The sequence below is a fragment of the Aulonocara sp. 'chitande type north' Nkhata Bay genome, linkage group LG6 (assembly GCF_057382095.1).
Source record: "Aulonocara sp. 'chitande type north' Nkhata Bay isolate Kocher_YH1m ecotype deep benthic linkage group LG6, A_spYH_male_GT1.1, whole genome shotgun sequence".
In the NCBI taxonomy this organism is placed as follows: domain Eukaryota; kingdom Metazoa; phylum Chordata; class Actinopteri; order Cichliformes; family Cichlidae; genus Aulonocara; species Aulonocara sp. 'chitande type north' Nkhata Bay.
The window spans coordinates 20,718,555-20,726,231 of NC_141349.1; positions in this window are offsets into that span (position 1 = coordinate 20,718,555).

Sequence of the window (7,677 nt, forward strand, 5' to 3'; positions counted from 1 at the left end):
ACTCATACAGGCTTAGAGACCAGTCAGTGACTCCAGGCAGATCACTATGGAAAAATGTGCATTTCCTGAAAAATAACCTATAAAATAAAACAGGTAGTAAATGAATGAGGGAGACTGGAAGACCTCACAGGTACAGGCATGAAGATGCTCCCTTGGTCTCTGCTGTTAACTGGAATGAGGCATCATTGTTCGGGTAGAGCTCATTCTCATGCATGCATGCTGCACAGGATTAAGAATGACTGTAACCTACTGAATTTTCAACTGATTTTCAGACAGTTTAATCTGTTACAATAGCTAGATCTTTATTCATAACACAGGATGATTAATTGAGTTTAAAATGTGGGTTTTCAATCCAAAATAATTTATGCAGTGGTGACACCAACACCACAAGAAAAAAAGGATAATAACAGCACTAAGAAACATGAAAGAAAGACACAAGCAAAAATGATTATTATCATTTGTGGGTTGACCCCCGGCCACATGGCAAACCGTTTCATTCTGCTTTTTGCCTCACAAATACAATAGTTTGATTGCAGTAACACTGGGTTTGAATAAAATTTGTATTTTTCTTTTCTAATATCTTTCTTATATGCGTGTCTGTATGTTTACTTCTCCACCGGCTCCCCTGAAAGAAGGAAAAACGATTAGTCGTGTGCAATGAAACCAAAACACAGAGTTGAAAGGTCCTGAAATGCTCTGCGGAGCAGAGAAAAAAAGGAATAATTATTTGTGGGTTTATCAGCGACATGCTGAAAGAATACAGACAACCACTCGCTTCACTACATAAAGTTATTTCCATCTGTTTTGTTTCCATTTTTCTATCACTTCCAACCTTTTAGAAAAGTCCTTTTTATAGCTTGATCCGCTGCGGTTTTCCACTACTTTGTAGCCTGCAGTGTGTTGCTGAGATGATCTTGACACTTCCTCTCACTTGCCCGGCACACAGGCATTGAGAAGTACTTCAGCTACTTTTTAACATCACAACATGCTGGAGCCAGTGGCTCACTGGTCTGACTATTGATCCAAGTCACCACATCAAGGTGAGCATCAGTGCTGCAGAGTCCATTGTGGGACCTCATCCTGAAAGAGCAGAGCTGTCCACAGCTCTAGGTGATGCCCAAAAGAGTGACAAGTGCTGAAACCACTTCAAGGGGGCTAACAGTGCCCTCAGCCCTTTCTAGTCCTTGCTTCAAAGCTGAGAGCAGGCTCTGGCAGATCACCCCCTCCTTTTACTCCCACCCTCACTCCCTCTCTTTATGGTCCTCTGGGGTAGCTGGTCCTATTCTTCTCTCTCAGGGCCGTCAATGTCAAAGCATGAGTGAGTCCGGTCAAAGCTAGTCCCCCTCCCTCTAAAACACACACACACGCACACACACGCACACACACACACATACACACACACACACACACACACACACACACACACACACACACACACACACACACACACACACACACACACACACACACTTGTTTTTTCATTTCTTCCCTTTAAGTTTTCTCTTTCCCTCTGATGCACAGGTCCCATCCCCTCTGCATGACTAGCCCTCACTGACAAGTGGAAATCACAGACATCCTACTGGCAAAAGATGGAGAGTGAAGAAGACTTCAGAAACGTGTACCCTACAGCTATCAGTGTCCTGAACTCAAGAATGAAGACACCAAGCACAGCTCCTTCACTATATACTATAAAAACTAGTGAGACATGTTCACAAAAATTTATAGGGGGTTAGAAAACAGGGTATGGTGCATGGTGATTTTTTATTTTTTTTTTAACTTTCTAAGATAAATAAGTGATAGAAAAGAGGGAAGAGAGGGAGCTTTACGTTGCCAAAAGGGACCTTGGGCTTTGCCCTGTGGGCATGGCAGCTTTCATTTTCCTCTTTCCTCCTTTGATATTCCCAGCCGGTTTCCGGAGTTATGATTGAGTTTCACATATTGGAGTTATATCTGGCAGCCAGACTTGTTTATCTGCTGGGGCTGATAACTGTACTGGCCTGAGTATGAAGCAGAAAGTGAGGGGAGGGAGAAAGAGAGTGGGAGGGAGATACAAAGAGACAGACCGCTCGTATATTCTCATCTCCTCCAGTCTTTTCTCATTGATTTAGCATGTCTTCATCAACAGTCTAACCCAGGTATGGCTTTTTTTCTTTATCTCAAACTACAGCTAGACCTCTGGTGTGCACTCAACAGGAGTAGCTGCCAAACGTTTGTCAGTCAAGCAACTGAAAAAGGACTGAACCAGATCAAGGACAAATTATGTTTTGGGAGATATACCAATATTCATTATTATATGTTTAATTGCACACGTCTGTACAGTGTGGTTGGACTTAATAAATCTGCTATGTCTTCACAAACATCACAGATTGTTATGCACTAAATTTGCTTTAGTACTTTAGGACTTATCCCAGATACTCGGGATAGAATCAGAAGAGTTGCAGTTCTAGTTGCTGTAGGTTTTTAATATGCCATTAACTGCAGAGGAGAAATGAGTAAGGGGTGTCAGGGGTCAAGATACAATTTGTTTCTGTTAAAATTCACTAAATGCCACGCTATCTTCAAGACAAAGACTGCCAAGGACTGGCTGTTGAATCCAGCTGAAAGGCAAAGTGAGACAAAGAGACTTAGGGAAGGTTGACAGAGGGGGAGAAACAAAAGGAGGACTGAGGGAAAGCAAAAGAGAGAGAGAGCAAGCAGTGCTTGCTGGACCCTGACTGCGTGCGAGGCCTCAATTATTCATGCGGCAGTGCACATGTCAAGAGCTCACAGACAAGCACAACTGCAAGGCCGAGCACAAATCAAACAGCGCATCCGTGGGCAATGCCCACAATGCACCTGGAGGAACACACCTCGGCCCATTTCTCTGTTGTTCTCGGATAAACAGAGAACAAGGCTACCTGAGCACTGCCTGATTCTCCTCAAGAGCCAAGAGCTGCTGGAATAGTCTTTGTTTGTTTGTTCTCCTCACCCACTTTATTTACTTGTTTCTTTTTCTGGCAGCAATGCTGGTGCCAGTGGGTTCCATCTTTTCATGGCTCATTAGCCTGCTGTTTCGTTCACTTTATTTCTCTGAACTAGCTATCATGCCCTTAGTGTTGTTTAAGTCCACTGCCTCTTTTTGCCAGTCCCCAACATGTCTACATTAACTACAGCTGAGGTTCGTCTCCTCAAGTGCTGCAGGTTAACGGATGGCTCTCGACTTCCATTCTCATTTTGTTGAAGTTTATCGACCACTGCCTCGCTGTCTGCTCTGCTTCTTCTCTCCATATACTCCCAAGCCTGCTTCTAGTAATACAAGGTTTCTTTTTTTTTCATTATTATTACTATTGCAATTTTCAAGGCTCCAAAAAAAAACCTGCAGGACCAGGAATTGCAGTAAAATACCTCAGGAGACTTGGAAGGTTAAGGTGCAGAAGCACATTCAGAGATTTGTGTTTAATAGATTAAAATATGTTTTATCTACTTCATTATTTGCCTGCCATTGTGCTCATTGTAGCTTTTTTTTTTTTTTACTGTGCTCCAGCCAGGTAGGCATGATTGACATATTTGTCAAGTCTTCTTTATTTTCTGTCAGCGCAGAAGCAAGAGCGGTTTTTCAGAGGTTAATATTTGCCTGTTAGTTAAGGAAAGGTGCTGATTGATCGAGCTCATTCACAGAAAGATGATGTTCCCATACTTCCAAAGCTCCAGTCAAAATGGTTTGAATCAGGCAAATCTTAAAATGGAGTGCAGTAACAAAAAAACCCACAAACATACTGTCTATTAGCCTTGTAGGATGTACTCCAAATATTCTCTTCACTTTGCATGTCAGAGCTGCATAAGAAAGCTCAGTTATGATCCAGTTGCATAAGGTTTCTCATGTGACGTCTTGCACACATTGCTCGAGATTTGTCCTCCATAATGGACACAACAACACAGCCAGCTGCAAGGAAAAAATGTGTTTGCACCCACTGAGTGGCAGTGGTTTCTGGAGGTGGGTGCTGGGTGAGATCAGTTGCACTGAAGCTGCTGCACTACAAACCTCCCAGTGATTGCTGTGGTTGATTACAGGTTGCCACAATTTCCTGCAGTTTTTCGCGTTTGCGTGCAAACACTCGCTAATTACTAGCTGAGCAGCGGAAAAGCTTGAAAACGTGGAAATGGAGAAAATTTGCCTTCAAAGTAAAAGTTGTCCCTCAATTTTTCAAAAGGCACAACTTTAACTTTGAAGAAAATGGTTGTTGTTCCAATTTGTGTTGCCTTTTTTTTACAGTTTCACCGCAGCTTGGAGAGCAGCTGAACAGTGTTTGTAGACAAGTCTTTCACTTCCTTGCAAACTACAGGCATACAGCAATGTGCTGGCAACCTATGCAATCAGGAGGTTACTGACAATCAATTAAGAAATAGACAGTGACAGGTGGCTCACTAGGGAAAAATGACTCTCTAAACCTGTGTGAGTGGGTCCTTGAGATGCATTCCATTTCATTTCCCAGTCTCTAGTCAGAATTTTCAACTGGAACGCTCACTCAAGTCTGATTACCAGCTTGGAAAGTTGGAGCAGCCCCACCAAAACCAACCTCACAATCCAAGATAGCAAGAGTGCAAAGAGTAGTAAAACTGTAAAACTTTTCATCTCTACTGCCTCTGTTGTGTATTTGTTACTGGCTAAATAAGCTATACGCAGAACTCTGACAAGTGCAAGCATAGCACTAGATTGTTAGTGATGCATGAATGGGCCTAGCTTGCTAAAGTGCAAAATAAATCCTGTCTTGATGCATGCTCAATCTTCCAGGTCAGTAAATCTCCAAAAGTTGATTCTGTTCATCTGGAAAAACTCCAGATGAACAGAATCAACTTTTGGAGAAAACAAATCCTGGTTTTTCTTGGTTTTTGGTAGAAAGTGCTCAACTTGGGAGTGACATCACTCCCAGCTCCAACTTCTGAGATAACGGAAAGCGAGATAACTCACTTGGTACTTCATTGTTACCTTGATTGACACATAACGTTAATGTCACGCAGTTAGCAGCAATGTGTCTGCGAAACCTGACACAAGGGTCAGATTCTCAGCACCCTGTCTGATTGTTGATGAAAGCAGACCAGGCACACTGGGTAATGGGATAGCTGCCTAAATTCTTGAGATGACTATAAAGCCCCACCATAACTGTAAACTGTATATGTACATGAATAAATTGCTTTGGAAAATAAACGTTTGTTAGAATAAAAATAAACATCTAGACGAGTGATCAGAAAAACAAAACTAATGATACCATACTGTTGCTATGGATTTTCCTCTTCTTTATCCAGGAAAAAATACCAGGAAACTGGCTGTTTTGCTCAGTTCCAGGCAAACATTGGCAGTTGTGTTTGCAGTGGCACGCACTGCCTTCCATCTATTTTTACTGTAAGCCCATGAGATGGAACAAGACAACTCCTCTGTTGTCAACAAGCTCTCACTACACTTTTCTTCAATACTTGAATGCATTATTGGTATAATCCCTCTGTGTGGTATCGTGAACTGAATTTTCACTGGCCTGACAGACATGAAAAGTGCATGACACAGCTTTAACTGAGGAGTGGCTCAGGGAGAGAGAGAGAAAAAAATCACTTCCTTGAGACATAATTTTACCGGTCAGTGAATCCTATTTCTTTCTTCAGGGGGATTTCTAACCTGTAGTAATGGAGTAATCTAATGTGTTTCCTTTGGAGCTGAACTGCTCAACATCAATTTAGAGGTATTTTCAGGAGAGACCACATGGGCCATTCTTACATTGCCATGCAACATTAATATATTTTTGAAGGTGATGTGGCCTTTTGTTTTTTGTTGGGTCACTTTAAAGCAGCGCTGTTTAGAAAGAGGGTCTGGATGATGATGGAAGTACACACAACAAGGGATTTTCTGAGGTTCGAATTCAATCGTAAACAGTAAAACAAGCTTCACAGGATCATAAGGAACAACACAGCAGAAGGAGCAGGTGTGCATAAAACACAAAGGATCACTCTCACCATGTTCCCACTGTGGAGGCTTGCTTTCTTAATGATACATATATAGATAGATAGATAGATAGATAGATAGATAGATAGATAGATAGAATAAAAGAAGTGAAATTTCAAGAGCAGTTTTTCCACATGATAAAGAAATCTTTCAGCGTGATGACTTTTTGGGCTTAAATTCTAAGAAATAAACATGTAAAAATTCTGGTAGGTCATTGTCTACATGGTCCTGTAATTTTCTGTTAATTCGGTGTTTTTTGTGGAACCTTTGGAAAAACATACATTTCTATAGTCAATAGTCAAAAACAGAGATTTTAAAAAAAATTGATTTAATTACCATGGTGTACTATGAATACCTATGGGTAAGGTCTACAAAAGAAGCTGCAAAGCCTACTAAAATACACTGAAAAGTCCAAAAATTTATGTTTTCCTTCACATTGTTCAAAGTCATCCAGTGGGCCAGAATTCTGGCCACCAGGCCTTATGTTTGACACCCCAGCCCTAAAGCATATTGCACATCATGCAGTACTAGTAAAGAATTTACTGAGAGCTTAAAGCCAGTGCGCAGCAGAATCGTTTTCTAATAGTTTTCTCTACAATCGACATTCTTTTTGCAACCAAGTCATGCCACGGCAGGACATTTCTACCCTGTCTTTACTTTTCTGGTCTAGAGGATATTTTTTTCTTATGTGATTACTCAGAAACGTATCTGCAAGCTTGTTTTTCCCCATAAACCCGGAGTAGCCAATCTCTGTGTTCTCCTTGGTGGCAAATGAGGGAAAAGCCTCGCATGAGTTCAATATGCAGTGTATTTTGTGTAGGTTCTGATAAGAATGGCTGCATGGTTAATAAAAACTGACACACATAAAAATAAATTAATTTAAACAACTGGAAATACAAGCAGAGAAACTAGTTTATGTAAACTTTAGAGATGATGGGAAATATTTCACCAGGTGGCCTACTGGGTATCATTAAAGCAGAATTTTGCATTTTTTTAATTGCATCTTAATACATCTTAAATCAAAGATTATTAAATGTATAGTTAATGCACATTTTGCACATGGGTTTGCAAATGTTGTTTCAACATTTCACATTATTCTGTATATAAAATGTATGCGACATTTGTGGCATGTTTTTAATTGATTTATACAGAAATATTAAAATGACACAAAATTAAAAAGTCCTGCATAAGGTCTGTAAGCATTCCCCATCTGTATACATGTAGCTGGCGGCTGTTTGCTAGGGGATAGTCCAGGATTCAGTATTTTTTGCTCCCACTGGCTGTTGCTACAGTTGTCACGTCAAAGCTAAGATTGATTCAGTGTAACTCACTGCTTTCATAATGAATTTCATTGACTGTCCATGGTCACTGGGCGCCATATCACCACTAGTTTTATCTAACTTTACATGGACACTTCTAACCAAAGCTGCAGCCCATTCTCAGTGCCTGAGCATCAATTGCTGCCATTTCATAAGAGTGCTTACAACTCAACTCTAGCTGGATTCAGCAAGGAATAGCCTTCTCTAGTTTCTTTTTTTGTCCATGATGCTGCGCCATACCAGGCACCTTATGCATGGCAGTGTTTGACACTGCAAGATAACAGCTCATTGATATAGCCAGGTGACAAAGGGAGACTTCAGACAGCTCACTAAATAACCAATAGGCAGTGTTGGTAACGGAAGAGTAACGGAATACATGTACCGCCG